Here is a 19,297-nt window from a genome sequence, read left to right as displayed (position 1 = left end):
AGCCTTTTCTAGCACTCTTAACATGGCCAAGTCTGACCAAAGTGCGCTGAACCTAGCCAAATTCCGACATAGTGGCATCCTCTCAGTCTAAGCCGCAAAGCAAGACATGTTGCCAAATATCGTAATTGATATTTGTTTTGAACATGTTGCTAAATATGCAACGGCTTAAAGGCTAGAGCCACAGGCTGGAGGCTGGGCGTGGGCAGCCGCAAAAAAGAATCTGGGCTGTAGCCGCAGCGGAGCAGCCACAGCGCACAGCGCACAGCTCACAGCTGGTACATGCCTGCCATTAGTCATCGCCATGCCACGCCCACTGTCCACGCGCCCTCTATTGATTGATTATGCGAACTGTCTGCGTGAACTTGTAAATAGATTAATGAACCGTTGCCTAGTTGCACTGAAAGCGGTGAAGGCGCTGGGCCATGCTGCGGGCTGCTCTGCTCTGCTCTGCTGCAGTTGTTGGCTGCCAGATTTTTAGGGCCTGAGCTGGGCTGTGCTATTTTTTTGAGCTCTGCTTTCAAATTTGACACGTGGCAGCTGGAAGTCGCCGTAGGAGCAGCCTAAGCCGATTCAAATTATGCAATCGTGTGCATGCAGCATTGCATGCCGTGGCACCGATTCCCAGGCCCACAGACTACAAAGTATATATATATATATATATATAAAGGAGAAAAACCAACAACAACAACAACAATAACGGGAAAATGGAACGAAATACATTTGCTTGTTCCGCGCGTCGCTTTTCCCATTTGTCTGCCTCGTTTTTTCTTCCTTTTTTTTGGCAAACTTTGAACCCTTTGCCACTACATCGTGTGCGAGCGTGTGTGTGTGTGTGTGTGTGCCATTAAGCCACATTTTAATATGTGTTGGTGTGCTGTGTGCCGTTAGTCGTTTTTATGAGGTCTCTTGGCGCTTGATTCCGCGGCCCAAATGCTGCCAACCGCATTTGAAGTGGCTGCTGGAAATGAAATACGCTACAGCAAACAGTTGCCATAGTTTGCATAACTCAAAAACCAACACACACATACACACACATACACACACACACACACTCCCTCTCTCCTTCTCTTACTCTCTTTGTATGCATCTGTGTATTTGCGCTTTACTTTCGCAGAGATATGAAGACATGACTAGCCACCCGCACAACACACACACACACACACACACATACACACACATATATATACACATATATATGGGGACATAGCGGATATTTTAACTTGGTCAATGGGTCGCTCGGTCGGAATTCGGCAGACGGCATACGGCATACGGCATACGGCATACGGAATATGGAATTCAGGGTTCGGTTTTGATGGTTTCGTGCTGCTTAATCGAGTCAAACGCTTGGGATTCACATGCCAGTTGCTGCGCCACACACACACACACACTAAGCAATTGCCCGGCTTTGCTCGGCAACTCAAAAATATTTCAGTGCCAACTGAATTTACGCAAGTCTTCAGCACTTCAGCACTTCGAAGTTAACTCTAATCAATCCAGCAGATCAGCTTGCCATTTGGCTAGCATATTTAGGCCAATTTAATGGAATATTATAGAAACATTTTCCAAGTATTTTAATTCGTTTTTCAGTTCAGTTCGAACTCGAGTTTTTGGCTTTTTTTTAGCTTGATTTTCGGCTCAGTGTAGAACAAGCAATTTGATCAACTTTTATTATGCAGCCCACTCTGCGCAGGGAATGTGCCTGCTATACAGCCTGGCATACCAACAACAGCAACAACAATAGCAACAACGCAGGCCCGGCCAGGCTCAGCTGTCAATGTAAGCGTTTCCTGTTTTTTGGTTGCCATTTTGCAGGCGCTCGCATTGATGAGGTTGAACATTTCTGTTTGGGATGCTCGACTGTGGCCAGAGGCCCGCCTCGGCCGCGCCGCTGCGCCCACATTTGATGGGTTTTAAAATGCGCCCCCATAAATAACGGTAATGACAGATCCTGACATCGCAGTCCTCGTCTCCAGCAAAAGCGAAAAAATGAAAACAAAGCGAATGCGAAATCGCAATCACTGGCAAGCCAAGCTGTGACCGAGCCCCCACCCCCTCCCCGGAGTGGCAAGTAGCGCGCCTTGCACAACCGAATCGCTTGTAGGCCATGAATAAGTCGATTACTAAAACAAACTGACAGCCAAGCGGCAGAGGGAGAGGGAGAAACCAGTAAGCCAAAACCAGCAAACGCACTGAGGCTGGCCCAACTTCAACAACAGAAACAGAAACAGAAACCGAAACAGATACAGAAACATCTCACGCATCAGGCTGAGTTCTCAGCTGCGTTGGCTCCAGCCACGTTATGTGCTGGCTTCAAGCTGACAGAATTTGCATTTTTTAAACACCATTTGTATTAAAATGACGTGCACGCTGTGTCCGTGTCCATGTCCGTGTGTGTGTTGCACTCCTTTTTGCAAATCATTTAAAAAGCAATTACATAAGTGAAAATTAAAAAGAAATTATTCATTTTACCACATTTCTTTCTACAAGACTCGAAGCACGCACACATAAACAGTGTTGCACTGCCAGCACCCTCCCCCCCCCCCTTGCCTCCTCCACTCCCACTCCCACTGCGGCACTTTGCATTTGTGTAATTTTTGCGGCTTTGCCCATTATTCAAGCTCACAGACTACCGGCCACAACAGAGCCGCCCATCCTTCAGTCGACCCCATTTGCGCTACCTTGTTTGACCCTGTTTAGACCCGGAGCCTTTAATTGTGGTTCATTTTGCCTGCGCTTAGCCATTGGCCTTTTCTCCTCCACTCGGCTGCGTCTGGGCAGCCCTTTTGTCCGGCCGAATGTCTGTCAATGACAATGTTGCTGTCATTTAACCACAATATTTAGCATTATTTTAATTGTTTCTTCACAGCCTCCGACTCAATGGGCATTATGCGAAAATAGGTGTCGTTGCCGCCCCACCTCTGTCACATCAAGGCAAACACTGCACAATTGAGAGTTGCTCTGGTTTCTGAATCTCTCTCTCTCTCTCTCTTTATGTCGAGCTATATCAGTAGAGTGTGGCCATAATATTATCTATTATTATGCTTGCTTTTGATTCGCATCAATGCTGCTTTCACTAGTTTGAGATTTTAGCTTTTAATTATTAATTTACTCTTAGGCTTCATAAGTTTTATAATTATTATTTTTATAATTTTTATAATTTTCTAAAAGCTTGAGGTTCCTAGCTGCTTATATTTTTAGTTCTGATTTGGTAATCGACGCACACAGCTGGCCGGGCTGGGCTGGTTTCTTAAGTTATCTAGCATAATTATGGCCACTGCAAGTTCTTTAATGGGCACATAAATAAATGCCTAAAGTGCCTTTGCCGCTGCCGCTGCCTGGCTTCCACTTGTTCAATATAATTGTTTTTTATTTGTTATAAATTTTGCAGCATTTTCGGCTTATTTCATTGTTGAAGATGGGGGCTGTCAATTGCCTTTGTTGTTGTTGTGGAGTAGCTGTTGCAGGGACAGCCACAGTGGGGCCACGCGCCATGTAGACCAGGCAATAATATTTGTCACCCCTAAGAGTATGTACTGCAAAATTATTGACATCAAAATTACAAGCATTGTATACATGTGTGTGTATGTGCGTGTGTGTGTGTGTGTGTGTCGTGTGCTTATGGCTTTGTTTGCGACGTGCCCTGCTTTGCTTTAATGCCACAACTGCCGCACAATCAGTTACAGTCTCAGCTGTCAATAGATTGTTGACATTTTTCTTTATATTTTCATATCTCATATACGCACACACACACACACGCGCACACACACGCTACACACACTGTGTGTGTGCTGCCCACTTTTTGTGTTTACTGCTAAAATCTGCCAATTTACTCGTTTACGTTTAGGCTTTATGCCCAGAAAGGGAGCTCGTCTCCTTTCGGCTGTTGTTGTTGTTGTTGTTGCTGGCATTGCCTTGTGGAGCCATCATATGTATGTATATATCGTGACTGCGGGTCCTTCGTGTGGGAAATTAATATCTGTGTCATTTCTTTTTTCTCATTTTCCTCAGTTTTTCTTTTTCGTTTTCTCTGCTTTTTTTTGGGTTAATAAGGCTAAATTGAGAGAATGTGCGACGCACTTAATTATCATCATATTTATTGTCTTTATTTATGACTGGGGCCAATGGAGAGTGAGTGGGGGTGTGTGGCAGTCAGAGACTCTGATGTGTGGCATAAAGCGAGCAATTTCTGTTTAGCTTTTTATATTTGCACTTCTCTGCCTCTCCCTCTCCCTCTCTTTATACTTCTATATGTTAGGGTCACATTATTTGCAATCATTATTTATGATATCTTTGTGCACAAGTTTTATATAAGACCAGAAAAAATAAAACCTGATATAATTGGAGCGACAGCAGGAGAGTCGAGATTTTACCTATTTGCCTTTATGTTTAGTAGAGTTTATAGCTTATAGTATATAGCATATTTATTTGGAATTTGATAGTTCCAATATTTTTACATTAATTCTTTGATGATTGAGACATAAAACTGTTTGCCTTTTGTTGAAAGTTATTCTGTAATAATCTAGTGTGTTCTCGTAGACTGGCATTGGCCCTACTCTTCCGCAGCCCATTCCATTTTGCATGAATCTCCCGCCATACACAATCTTCTCTTGAGCGATCCCTAGAACCATCCACATAGTCGTAAGCTCAACAAGTTTCAAACTCCAAAAACAAAGCTTCTTAAGCTATCAACAGCAAATGTTGCTATGAATAATGGTCTTGAGGCCCCTCATATTTCCTCTTTTCCATTCAAATAAGCTCTCTTTGCTTTATGGTCTATCTCATTGGCATGTAGCTGAATCTTTAGCCAGCAAACCAGACCAAATTCTATACAAGATTTAATGAGTTTCATCCGATAGTTGCTATTGCAAGCTTCGCTTCTGTTTCTCTGCCTCAACAAATCTTAATAAATTCATAGAAAAATTCTTTTCATTTGCCTTTTATTTGAGGTATATCAAAAGGTACTCTAGTTACCTGTTCATTCCCAAAGGAAGTTCATTACATCAGATTTCTATGTGAAGGCTTCGCGGGCACAAGAAGGTTTCTGCTAGACATATTCGCTGAATGATTTTTAGTTGTCTAATCTAATCGAATGACTCGCACAACTGTCTAGCCCATGAAAAAAACACATCGACTTGACTTTTGCCCGTTCAAACATCGCTGCCAACTTCTGCTGCTGCTGCCACCCTCAATAATTTGACTGCAACTTTTTTTATTTCAATTTAATGGCTTGCCAACATGGCTGGGAATCAATTAATTTCCCCTTTTATGCGGCCGGCTGCGTCGCCCACAAAATCGTAGCAACTTTTCATAGCGTGGCTGGCAAATTTGGGTCTCGCTGCTCTGCTTTGTGGCCCAAATGATGTTCAACTTTCTTGCAACGAGCTACGAGCCACGAGCAACTTTCGGCTTTATTGCAATGCCACTTTACGAATTTGCTGTAAGCTCAACTTTCTGTATACCAAGTTAATGCTCAAATTTCGTAATTGAAATCAAAGTAAAGCTAAGAATTTGTGGTTTTTGTTCCAATTGATTGACGGCCCAAGTGAGTGACTGACTGTATGAATGACTGATTGATTGGCTGACTCGAGGTCTAAGTTGGTTTAAGTGGTTGATGAGGTGAGGTACGAGCTGATTGACTGACTGACATAGTTGCCTCAATCAGTCCATCAGTCAGTCAGTCAACCTCTGGCTCTGCCTGAAGAGAGCGCAAGAGAGAGCGAGAGCGAGAGAGCGCACTGTTTCTCTTTGATTGCCTGAGCTGTTTGCCTTTGTCGGATCGGTGGCGCAAAGTAAAAGTCAAATAAAATCTGTGCCGCGCTCTGCTGGCAACATTATGCCCAGTGAGACATGTTTTGCTGTTTGAACAGCTTTAAAACAATGACAGCAACAAGCAGCAACAAAAGCAATGCAAACTTTTTCTGCTTTCTTGCTCGCTTTTTGTTTTGTTCAAAAGCACCCAGGTGCACGACTGCCAAGCAGCAGGAAGCTGGAACTGTAACAGGAGCAGCAGCAACAGCAGCAGCCGCACAAAATTTACATAACAAAAAATTTGTCAGGACTTGAAACGCGGCAGGTGACACGTGTCGACATAAGTAAAGTAAATACATTACACACGCACACATACACCCACACACACACTCCATTTATATATACGTAGCGGACATCAGGCAGCCACTGGGCATAAAAGTCTTCAGAAAATGTTTGCTTCAAATTGTTGTTCAAGGGTCGTCGCCGCCGTCGTCGCTGCCGTCGTCGCTGCCGTCGTCAACTGCAAGTCTAAGACCCGCTGCCAGGTAAATGTATGCATCATCATGTCTGGATTAACTTAACCAAAGTGCAGACTGCAACAACGTCAGCTACATGAGGGCACGAAAAACGAACGGCAAACAGCGAACGACGAGGGCGACGGCGAACAGCTGAAGGCGAATCTGTTAACAGCAAAGTCGAAAAACAATGAAAATTCCTTCATGAAACCTTAAGATGCCAGAAAATGTGACCAAAGCCAAACACATAAAAATGTCGCAATCTATGTTACTGTGTTTTTTGCTAGCAACAAATTTAATTCATAGAAAAATCGACACCAATTTGTAAGTACAGTAAGATCTCCAAGAAATCTGTTAAATGATCTTAGCTTCACAATGCAAGTCTCATGAAAAACATTTAAAAATATTTAAATATTCATATTACATAAATATATAATAGATATTATCATAAAAATATAAGTTAAAAAAGGTTTTAATTCAATCAAACAAGCAAAGAAATAAAAATAATATTTGAAACAATTAATTATATATAATTAATATAATTTAATATAACATAAATATAATAGAAAAATTATATACCAAATAAATTTAAAAATTAAATATTAAATGAAAAAATAAATAAATAAAACATAAATAAAAAAATAAAATTCTTCTCAGAAGAAAATAATCTCATAAAATTATTCTGAAATTATTTGGGTTGTAGATTCCGAAGCTGAAAACTAATATTCTCTCTAATATAAAATTAAAAAAAACTTTTTTGAAAATGGCAACAAAATTTTTATGCTTCTGTCAAAAACTTTCAATCAATATTTAATTTTAAACTGTGCCTAAAGGAATTTACTGCGGGTCTCAACTGCGAACAAATAGTTTACTGATTCATTTTAATATAAGAGAAAAAAATACAAAAATATATATTATATATATAATATCAGATAATAAAAAAATATATTTAAATACGTCGTTAAATAAAATACGAAATGTGCACAAGGAAAATCAGTGTGAGAATTTGGTTATAAAACGTAGCATACTTTTTAGCGCAATTGCCCGTGGGCTGTGGGCATAACGATTTATAAGGCTTTATTAAAAGTGGGCCATATAAAACAGTCAGTTGGATCATAAAATATATGCTTTTCGCTTCTCTTGTGCGCATTACGCATTCCGTTCATGAAATGCTCAGAGTTCTATGAGGGCAACGGCACTTCGGCGTGTCGAAAGCCAATTTGTTATGCCCCATGTGGAGGTGTGAGTGTGTGTGTGTGTTGTGCGCTGGTGCACGCTGACATGCTGACGGAAACATGCAGTGTACGTGCAGAAGCAGCAACAACAGCAATGCAAAAGGCATTTAAAATCATTCAGAGTCGCGTCGCAGCGTTGTCCTTGCCGCTATTTGACAGACATTGCTGCAAAGACTTAAGGAAAGTTTACAGCCCCAGACATTTGTTGTGGGCTTATAAATTGTCTGTGCGTGGGCCAAGGTATCTGCTCTGTGTAGTGTCTGCCTCGTACGTGTGTCTCTTTCTCTCTCTCTGCGTGTGTTTTCAGTGTGCCAAAGACAGCGTCGTGACGTCGCACTTTGTTGTTCTCGTTCCTGGTGGCGTCGCGTCGATTGCTGCAGTGTCAGCGCCTCACAATGCACGACAACAGCAACGATGACGACAAGAGCAACAGCAACAGCAACAACAACTACAATCACGAAAGACAACAACAGCGAGAACATAAAACAGAGAACACGGAACACGAAACACGAAACACGTTAAGCGCATTGCCATTTGTGCCACATCATGAAGAATGCCAAGGACCCGTGGAGCAGCGTGTGAAGAATTGCCCCGGGGCAAAGCAAGGGCAACGGGCAACGTTTTGCCGACAGTGCGGGCTGGTGGCAGTTGCCAGTTGCCAGTTGCCAGTTACCAGTTACCAGTTGGCAGAGCTCTGCCTGCATGGGAATGTCTAAAGCTGCTGGCACAATGCAGACAGCTGGAAATGTTGTTCGATATTGTAAATATGCTTTGTGAAATCGCCGATGGCTTAAGATGGATTTTTTATTTATTTTTTTCTCCTTCTTCTGCTTTTGGCCCGCCGTCAATGGAGGCGACGTCAAGGGATGTTCGGAATTTCAATTGATTAGTCGATAAGGTTGATTGATGTGTGGAGCCTTAATGGGATGTCAGGGAGCACACATTAATGCAGTGTCGACTGCAACTATCAATAGCCTTTCACTGCTCTGCCCAATACCTCTGCGGTAAATTTCAATTTAATTAAACTAGCAACTATTTTGACTGTGGCAAGCGAGTCGAGTAACAACAATTTCACGTAATTGTCCAAAATTAGAAATTATTAAATTTGCGAAAATGCTCGACAATCGAAATTGGTCGGAAGTTTAATTTAATTGCTCTCAATAACAGTTGCTTGAAAAGGACAAAAGAATTAATTAAAAGAAAATTTATTACAAAAATATAAATTTAAAAAAAAATAAATTCAAAATATGTTATATATTCTAGAATAAACTCGAGTCTTTAAATATTATTATTAATATTTATTTAATAAAAAAGAATGTGTACAAAAAAAATTAATTCCGTTATATTAAATTCGAATGAAAATATCAAAAATTGAAATCATAATGAATAAAATAAATAAACAATAATTAAAATTTATATGTCAAAATAAATATTTGTTTTTATAGTTTTAAAATTAATTTTCATTATTAATCTTTTTTTTTCATATTTCTTTTATATTTATAATTTTTTGTTTTAATATAATTGTTTTTTTTTTTATATCATAATTATAAAATACAATTTTTTGAATCAAATAGTAGGAAACACATTAATTTCTCTTATACTTGTATTTTTGTGTTACGAATTTTAATATTTTTTTATATAAATATTAAGAGTTTTTCTTTTTATTTTATTTATATATTAGATTAAAAAATTTATAATAATAATAAAAATAAATTAAATATTTCTTTTTATTTTTGTTAGTTAACTTTTAGTGTTTTCTCTAATTTAGTGAAACTTGTTTTTGTCAAAGTCCTTGAAGTTCTAGCAGAAAGTTTTACTTCTATTGTCTTCAGTCTAAAATCACAAACTCGGCTTTGTCTGTGGCCTTTTCACCTTCGCTTCGAAGTGTCTGCTGAAGCCAATTTAGCAAAGTTAAGTTTGACGTAAGCTTGAGTAAATTGCTTATACGACGCGTGTGTGGAAATCGAGCTGCAAATTAAAGAGAAACCTGAGCGACCATAGTTGAAGATTGTTATAGCTTTAGTTGTGTGTGTGTGTATTTGGCATAGCACACAAATTAACTATACGCGATTGTTTTACACGTCATCTTCGTCTTGTAATTGCCATTGTCATTTACCCCAACTATGGCGGCTAGTTAAGACAATGCAGCTACAGCCATTATCTTGGCTATGCATACATGTGTGTGTGCGTGTGCGTGTGTGTGTGTTGACTGGAAGTTGCTTGTTTTATGCCAGCCATTTAACAAGTTTATTGCTCTATCCTGCAGCTGAGAGTTGCGTATTTGCCATCGGCTGCTGCCGCTGACATTGGTGTGAGTGCAAATGAGTAAACTTCAGCTTAAGTGGACTGAAAATTGTTTCAATTAACAGCCGGATCGTAAACAACAGTAGCAACACGCGCCCCTCACCCCATTTCCAACTCTTTTGATGATGACACACAGCTAGAGAGAGAGGGAGAATGAGAGAGGGAGAGAGAGGGACAGATATGAGCTCGTGTTTGTATAGGTATTTGCCTGGGATTATGAGTTAACTTTGATATCAAATTCACAAATTGCCATTCATGCGAGCTGAGGCTCTACTCAGAGATTTATTTCACTGTATTACCGAGTGTCGAGAATGACAAGAGGCACTTTTGAAAGCAATTAAGACAAATACTAATTGCTTACTTAAGCCCCGATATACTTACCCAAATACACACACACAAACACACTGACACATTGAGTGTGTCTAGCCATAATACGATGCAGTCTTTTGTATACAGTCGACACTGGCATGTGTGTGTGTGTGTATTAAGAGTTAAAGCTGCGTTGGCTGTGTCAAGAAAGACAGCTTCAAGTATTGTAGCGAGATGATTGAATATATAAGATAAGATGATAATATATAAGCTAGGAAATATCATAGTTCAGTTAGTGTTGATTTATTGACTGATTGGGATCAGTGTCTAGCCTGAATAAAAAGTTAAAAGAAGTTACAAAAAAAAATGGCTTACATTTGCATCGATAAATTGCACTTAAACGATTCTATGTCCACTTGGTCTGACATGCTTAGCCATTCATGCATTTCTAGTTTGTCACTAGCACAGTTGACTCAATTCGCATTTAACACAAATCGATAATTATCGATAGACAGTCCTTAGTTTATGCTTATCGTTCAGGTTTATTGGCAATACTTTCGAATTTACTTCACTTTGTGTTTGAGAAAGCTAAAGCTATTGGCTGCCATATACATTTCGATGCCATGCCATGACGAAGAAGAAGAAGCAGATCGAGAAATGTAGCTGAAGTAAAAGACAAGCTTGTAGCGAACAGCAGTTGCAGTGGCAAGCAGCAGTAGATGTTGCAAAAAGGAATAAACAAATGGCTCAAGCACGTGACTCTCCCACACTGCCCCAGCCAGAGCCTGTCCCACTGTCTGACTGTCTCACCGTCCCACCGTCCCACCGTCCCACTATTCCATTGTCCCACCGTCCAACCGCTTTTCATGTCGCAAACACATGTATGTGCAGATGTCCCAGTGAGCCGTTGTTTGGTTCTCTTTGGCGCTCGGCTGCATTGTAATCGTCACGATGGCGCTGGGAATGAGTTGGAGGTGTTGGCAAAGGCAATCCGAGATGCAGTTCAGTTCCAAGTAACAGCCAAAGTAAGAAAGATGTTAGAGCTGTTGTTATTGTTGTTGCTTTTGTAGCCGCCTTTATGGTTGTTGCTGCTGCACAACACAAGAACTTTGAGTTGTTTGTTTTTGCTTTGTCATGTGTTGACACATTTTTACTATAACAGTCGCGTCTGTGTGCATGTGTGTGTGTGTGTGTGCCAGTGTGCTAAACCGGAAATTGCAAATGCAACAAGATGTTCTGCGGGAGTTGCCACATTGTTTCTGGCTGCCACATATCCACAGGACCAGACCAGCAGCAGCTGCAACAACAACAACAACAACTGCAGATGCAGCTGCAGCTGCTGTGCCTCCTGCCTGTGAGTAAACTCTGCCACAATCCACAGCGAGAGTTTATGTTGAATGTTTGAGGTTGATTTAAGGGTTTACCTAATCCTTGCCTAAGCAACTCCTTTTTTTGCCTTAAATATTTCAGTTTTATATAAACTTTTTGTCTTATTTATATTGTATTTTATTTGCTACAGTTAATTCAAATTTATTTTAGTCCTAAAAGCTTAAATCTTAAATATTTTAGAGCTGCCTTTGTCCTGCCTGCCATTCGTCCAAGTTCACTTAGGCTTTTGAAGATATGTCTGCATCTTTTGATGAAATACTCTAGCCAAGCTTATCACACGTCAGTGGAAGCATAAGACACAGCTTTAAAGTTATTTCTAGCTACAAAGATTCCAGCCTTATCGACTTTAAGAAATAAATGTTATTTCAGGAGGTCCACAAAGTCAACAGTGAAGAGCAACTAATTGTCTGCTAGACTAGGGCAGTTTTACATGTTTTTAATTAAACATTGTTAGCCCAATGTTTGCCACGTGTCGTAGCATCAAGCAAAGCTCGACTCCGCAGAGTACACAAATTTTTGCTAACGCCGCAAAGTAGCAACACGTTTGCCATATGTGTTTGGCAGCGTCAGGTCGTTGGCCAGTAGCTCGCTTGCTCTCTAGCTCCCTCTCACTCTGTTTCTCTCATCTGCCCGTGGGCAGCAACTGCATCAACAACTTTTTAACCAACTTGCCAGCCAGGCTAACAAGACCGCAGTCAGGCTGAAGGATGAGTCGCAGGGATTGAGGCTGCGGACGACAAGCAAACTAACTAACTCGACGCTCGCCAATTGTTATGTACCGTTATTGTTGCAAGTACTGAGAGAGACAGAGAGACAGTGAGTGAAAAAGAGACGGTGGGAGCGAGAGAGAGAGAGAGAGAGGAGCGTATAAAGAGCGTTTTGCTTTGTCCGCGAAATAATTTTATTTTATTTTTTGTTCATTTAAAAAAAAAACTTGCAGAGATTTTTGGAAAGCGTTAATGCAGCTACCCTGCGGCTGCTGCAGCTCATCCTGTCGCATATCCTTAGCTGTTTGGCTGTATTTTGTGGTAGTGGCTGCTGCTGCTGCTGCTGTTGTTGAACGCTTTATGGCCGTAGTCGTCGCCGTCGCCGTCGCCGTCTGCTCGTGTGTCTGCCAAGTTTTTATGCCATGCAGCTAAATAGTTGGCAACTTTTTTATGTTGTTCGGCGAACCCCCCTTAAAAAATCTCTTACACTGTAAATTGCACACAAATTGGCAGCACTTTTTAGTGCGCTGTTGTGGCTGCCGCTGCCGCTGCTGCCTTTGCCTTTGACAACTTCTCGCACAGCAGCAGCAGCAGCGAACTTTTCTGATTGGCCACTGGCTTTTAATAAAAACTCATTTTAATAAAACTAAGACAGTTCATTTTCTTCTTCATCGTTTTGTTTTCTTTTTTTCCCTTTCATTTTTCTTCTTTTTTTATTTTTATTTCTATTTTATTTTTGTTCAGACATTTTCGTACTTCCGCTCAGCAGCTTTGGCAACAGCTGCACTAAAATTAAGTGTTGGCGGTTTGACTTTTCTTTTGTGGCGCTGCTTCTTTTGTTTGCTAACTGCCAAATATGTTTCTTATTTTTTTTTTTACATTTGTTTTTAGCTTCAAATTTAATTCCTTTGTTCAGTTTTCCAAACATGCACGAGAACAAAGCTCTGCCACCGATGTGTGTGTATGCCGAGCTGCAGGCGCTAAAGGAGTAGAAGCTATTCGAATTGTTCGTATATCCTTCAAGTGCACTTCACAAATAAACCAAGACAGAAATTTATATATGAAACATTTATGAGTTTTTGTAGTTAAATATAAAAATAAAAAAATTAAATATTTGAATAGAAAGTGTGCAAAGAATAAATTTAAATTGGAATAAATTTTGGTACTTCAAGAGTTCAGCTGAAAATTTGTTTATCCACTCAATATCTGCAGAGAAACATCTAATCGATAACAATTCCTTTCGAGTTCCTGAAAAACTTTGTCTCGACAACTTTTACTTTTTAACAGATAAACGTTCCTAATATTTGAAATAAAAAATATTACTAAATTATAATAAAATTAAATATAAAAAAATGCAATATATGAATAGAGCAAATAAATATTTTACAAAAAACGTAATATATGTGAAATTAATAAACTAAACAAAAAATATATAAAAGATCTAAAAAAAATAAAATAGGAAAAAAAGCTTAAAAAAAATAAATAAAAAATAAAATAAATAAACAAACGTATCAAATATAAAAAATAAACAAAATATAAGAAAACTAAATAAATGAAATATATAAAACATATAAAATATATAAGATTAGAAAATACATAAAAAAAAATAAATAAATAAAATATATTAAATAAAAGAAATATATTTAAAAAATATATATATAAAATATATGTGGTGTATATACTATACTATATAGTATTTAGAATTAAAACTCAATCATAAGTTTTTTGTGTAGCTTTAACATTGTGAACTACATGTAGCTGAGCTAAATAAATATGTTATATATATAGTTGTATATTTGAATACATAAGCTACTTTAATATTGACATCTCTCTGTGTGTGTGTGTGAGTGTATGTGTGTGCACACACATATGTTGCTGGGGCATTCCATGTTTCATCATAAGTTGTGATTCCCCGTTAAGCTGACGATGGAGTTGAAAGCCAGGTAGAAGCTGCTTTTGACGCACGTTTATTGCCTTTCGAGGCACGTAGTAGGCACACACACACACTTTGCCACTATATTTACACACACATACACTATATATGCATATTTCAATAACAGCCTCGCCTGCTGGCTGACTGTGTCCTGTGCCCTTTGCCCTTTGCTCTTTGCCTACCCACGCACGCCGCCAACTTGGCCAGCTTGCACTTGTTTATCATTTATTACTGCAGTTATCTTTTTGCCTTTCTCTCTGTTTGCTCATGTGCATTGCCTGCCTTTCTATTTATTTTACAGTGTTTTTTCTCGCATATATATTTCATTATGGATGCATGCCAACGATATATGAGTAAATACAGATGCGCCAGCACATAAATGTGCTATGTACTCTCTCTCTCTTTCTCTCTTTGCTATATATATATATATATATATATATGTATTGCTGGCACTTTTGCCAGCTCGCTGGCAAATGCAATAAAGAGTCTACAAGAGGAAGGCATTGAAAGCCTAAATCTATGAGATTAAAGACGAATATGACGATACCCTAGCAATGCCTATGAGTGTGGCTCCCTTCGGTTCTAAAGCAGCAGTCAGAATTCGCTTATGTTTGGCACAGCATAAGGTATGCTAGACATGTGCATATACCCATTAGGCGAAAGAGTTTTGAATGAAAACTAAATTAATTATGAAATATAATAAATAAATTCATTCAACTCATATTTAGCTTCAGCTTTAATTATTATAATATTTTTATTTTAATATTTTATTTCAATATTTTTAATTATTATATTATTATTATAATATTATATAATATAAAATTGAAATTAAATTTTAAAATAATTTATGATTTAATATTCTTAATATTCTAGGGTATACAGCTAGTCGGGCAATGTTGCTTGACATTCTTAAGTAAGCAGCAGGCTGTAAGCGGCTTCTGAAGAAAATGCATGGCTCAGCTCCAAAAGGTGGAAAAGTCGCGTTAGGGACTGTCTGTAAATACATACGAATGCACTTGTTCAGTCTCTCGCGTTCGCTCTATCCCTCTCTATATATATATGTATGTATGTATGTGTGTCATATGGCTATCTATGTATCTCATAATATGTTATTCACGCTGTTGCTGCTGGGTGATAAAGTTCATTAACCTTTTGTCATTTATCTAAATACTGCGTACCCACTGCAGTGGGAAATGTGTAATTGTCTATATTCTGTTTTACACTCACATCGCCATGCACACACATACACACACACACACACACACACATGTGCACATGCTTAGTTCTCATGCAGGCGCTAACTTTGTTTGTTTGTTTGCATTTGGTTCTGCTTGAGTTGAAATGCCTTACACAACGTCGCCGCCTGACAGCCTTTGAGCAAGTGTGCGTGTGCGTGTGTGTGTGTGTGAGTGCATGTAATATGTGACATTTGTGCAGCAGTTTGCACTGTCTTGTCCTGGCTTGGCTTGAACTTGACTAGGCCCAAAGTCAAAAGCATTTGTCCACAATTCACCTGCCAGCTCTGTGTGACTCCGAGGCAGAAGAAGATCAAATTTCGACTATCTTGAATGGAGATTCATAGGCTTAGTGCACGCTGGTACTCAGCGAGAGACCCTGCAATCAGCTGCCATCGCAATCAAAATGGGATTTCTGGCAAATTTAATTCATGAATTGAACTAAGCTCGGACTTTATGTTTATGAAAGTGTTAAATGTTGCTGTATTTATGAATAAATCGAAATGCATTTGAGCTGGGGCAATTTGAATTGGTTTTGGATTTGGTTTTGCCGCTGCGCCCAGCGCGCTGATTAAACAAGCCTTTGATATCGCAGCTGAAATCCTTTTTTGATTGCAATTTGCATTTGCATTTGCATTTGGCAATTAGTTTCGCAGGTGAAAAGCGCGCACGGCGCACGAATTTAATTCAATTCGCCACATATCACATGCCGATTTAATTGGTAATCGATATCGACCACAAAATCTCAAAGCTGCTATCGCTCAGCTGCTACTTTAATTGCATTGCCAGCTACCGACTGGTGACTAGTGACGGCGCTTAATTAAATGTTTCACGCGGGCTGTCAGGGAGCAGCCTTTACAGCGAGTCATCCACTATGCACAGCCCATACATAATTAATCGAAACTAAGCTGCACAGTTTGCCCTGATAGTCACGATGACAAAGTAATTATTTCAAATAGCAGCGAGAAGAAAGCTCAAACTCAAACTCAGCTGAAGCTGTTTCACATTACAATGGCAAACACACACATATATATATATATATATAGATATATACATATATATATATATATAGATATATATATATATATATACATATATAAATAAATATAGTTAGTTTTATATACATGTATGCGAGGTATGTTTTTAAAGTACTCGCTGTGCTTGAACGTCTTTGACATAGTCCAACTACTAAAAGTTGTCTCAAAGAAATTTCATTAAATTATTGGCCCAAAAGCCAGAGCCTAATGCTGCCGCAGCCACAGAGAACTCCGCTGCAGCATACTGAACTAGGCACATAAAGATGACAGCTGAACAAGTTCATAGTAGATGAAGCTTTGAAGTGCTACGAGGAAAAACTTTACCACAAGTGATGGCAATCAGCTTGAAGGGCGCAAAATTAGAAATTCATTAATGAGAATAAATAATTTTTAAATAAAAAAAAAAAACGCAAACAGATCTCGGCAAACAAAAGGCAGCTAAGCAACTGTCTGTTAGCTCGTTTAATAAAGAGTAAACTCTCTATTAAATAATATATAAAGTTTTTATAGTTTATTCATATAATCCATATATTTATATATATAATTAAAAAAATTACAAATACTTCAGCTTCATGGCAAATCAGGCTAGTTCTCTGAGCCAACATTTAAGCTCTGCTAGGCACAGTTGACTCAAAAGACTGCTCAATATTGAAATAAATTATGAGAAATGTTATAAATATTTATTTATTATATATATGAAAATTCGTAACGAACTTGAGCTGCAATGCTTAACAGAAGCTGCAGCTTCTATTTGTTGGCCATTTGTTTGTCAAGTCATGGACTCAAAAGGCAGTTTCCAATCAAATTGTCGCTGCTTAGCCTTTCTGTAGCCGTTCAATCGACAATCTGTGCAAAGACAATAATTGATATTTAGCAAGCCCGGAACGTCTTTAACTTGCCTCTAATGCTGTCCATTTGTTGTCGCAGTCAAAGTAGCAGTCGCAGTCCGCAGTCTGTTGTCTGCCTGTGCTGCAGTTACGCCATCAATCGCTGCGTTAGCGGGCGCCGCTGCCTCTGCGCTTATCGTCTAGCACTCAGTGTGGGGGGCTCACGATTTGGTGCACCCAATCGACCCATAAACCCAGTTATTTACTTAGAAGCGCCTTTTAACATTTTTATGTTGCGTGTGTGTGTGTGCGTGTGTATGTGTGTGTTTGTTTTTTTTTTTTTGCCAGCTCTCTGCATGTTCTTCGCTCTTTTTAGTCGTACGGCAAGTCAAGCAGCCGCCGCGGCGCAGTTGACGGCTTTTTGCATTAAATCAGCGCCTGCAACAATAATCAACAACATGCAGCAGGTGAGGCGGGGCAAGCGCGCTGCGACCGCAACGAGCGTTGCCTTCCAAGCAGCACAGCCAAACGGCGTCCTGTTTCAGTGCGCCACGCCCCGACCCGCCCTGACCTGACAATGCAGTGAAACCAATTTCAATTGCAATTCGAACTCCAATACGGGAATTCGTTTCCATTTGTTGCAATTGCCGCCCAGCCCAACCGCAATAAAGGTGGGCCGTGGGCCGTGGGCCGTGGGCTGTGCGGTGCTCAACTTGTGTTGTTGCAGCTGCAGCCAAGAATTGATTCGCGGCACAGGTACATGCAAATAAGGTCAAAGTGTGCTGCTGTTGCTGTTGCTGTCGCTGCCAATCGGCCCCATAGCCAGACCCTTGCCGCAGCCCGCAGCACGCCTTCAACTCAGACTGAGACCGCCCAGGCAGAGCGCCAATTGGATGACTATGACAAAAATGAGGTCTCCATGTGCGCTGAGTTCAGCGACTGCACGGTGCGCCCATTACGAGAATGACTATTTCAACGGATCTAATGTAAACTTAGCCTGCTCTGCAATACTCAGTCTATAGTTAAGCTAAGATCAATTGAGGCACAGCATTAATTATGCATCTGTCTTCATTTTAATTGCCTGTTCGATCTGCTATGCGATACGCAATCAAGGTTAATTGCTTGCATAAGTTTTTCATGCTGTCAAATGGCGCTCTGTCCACACGCGCTGCCGTGGCAGTAAATTAATTAGACTTTCAATAGATGCGATCTAAATCAGAATATTTAAGACAAAATCAACAGCCACACAGACACACGCAGCGACACAGAGAGAGAGAGAGCGAGTGGGAGGGAGGGCTGAAACGTGGCCAATCAATAAGCTCAAACGCAATACAACAATATTCGCTCCACTACCCTTCACCCTCGTAGCGGCAAGCCCAGTGGCAACCCTCTTGCTGGCACTTGGCAAACATCGTCCCAAAGCCGCTTGCAGCGCGTCGCTGCTGATATTTTGCATGCCACACGCTTTGTTTAGCTCCCGTTTCGCCCCAAAAGCGTTGTTGCTTTTATTATGTAGCGCCCGATTCGCAAGCACTGAAAATGGAGCAAGCGGCGCGGATTGGCAGCAAAGGCAACGGCGGCAACAACGTCAACGGCTAATTGATTTTATGAAAATGAAATGGCTAAAATGCGCTCTATTTAGCAACGACAATGAATGTGAGAAGCGCAAAGAAGGGCGCACAGTGCGGAACGCAGGGAGCAGCAAGAGCGAGAGAGAAAGAGGGCGATAGAGAGAGTGAGGCAACGCAACGTGCTGGCAAGTAGAAAGCAGAGAGTTACGTGAAAAGTCAGCGGCGAATATGAATGGAAAACAGTTGGCAGCTTGTTAACGTGGCAACTGCAGTGTGGCATATGGGAGGGGGCTGGGGGCAAGCAAAGAACTGTGAAGTGAGGCAAGGCAATGGGAAGCCGAAGCTGAAGCTGAATTCGCTTCGTTTCAATCAATTAAGCGCCAATAATTAATTCAATTGATTTCAATTCATTCTCCATCACGACCACAAGCCATCAGCCAGCAGCCAGCAGCCAGCCAAGCAGCAACCGCCGCCAGCCTCTCCAGCA

The 19,297-nt window shown here is 40.2% G+C and overlaps 1 protein-coding gene across 3 annotated transcripts in view; it reads left to right on the top strand.

Annotated features, from left to right (window-relative positions):
• The window catches only part of LOC111593001 (innexin shaking-B), a 151,865-nt gene that overhangs the window by 50,957 nt on the left and 81,611 nt on the right, over nt 1-19,297 (top strand). The gene's annotated exons all lie outside the window — the stretch shown is intronic.

This window comes from Drosophila hydei, unplaced genomic scaffold, assembly GCF_003285905.1.
Source record: "Drosophila hydei strain 15085-1641.00,03,60 unplaced genomic scaffold, DhydRS2 tig00000211-arrow-pilon, whole genome shotgun sequence".
In the NCBI taxonomy this organism is placed as follows: domain Eukaryota; kingdom Metazoa; phylum Arthropoda; class Insecta; order Diptera; family Drosophilidae; genus Drosophila; species Drosophila hydei.
The sequence above is the reverse complement of the archived record's forward strand: the minus strand, read 5'-3'. Positions and strand labels throughout refer to the sequence as shown.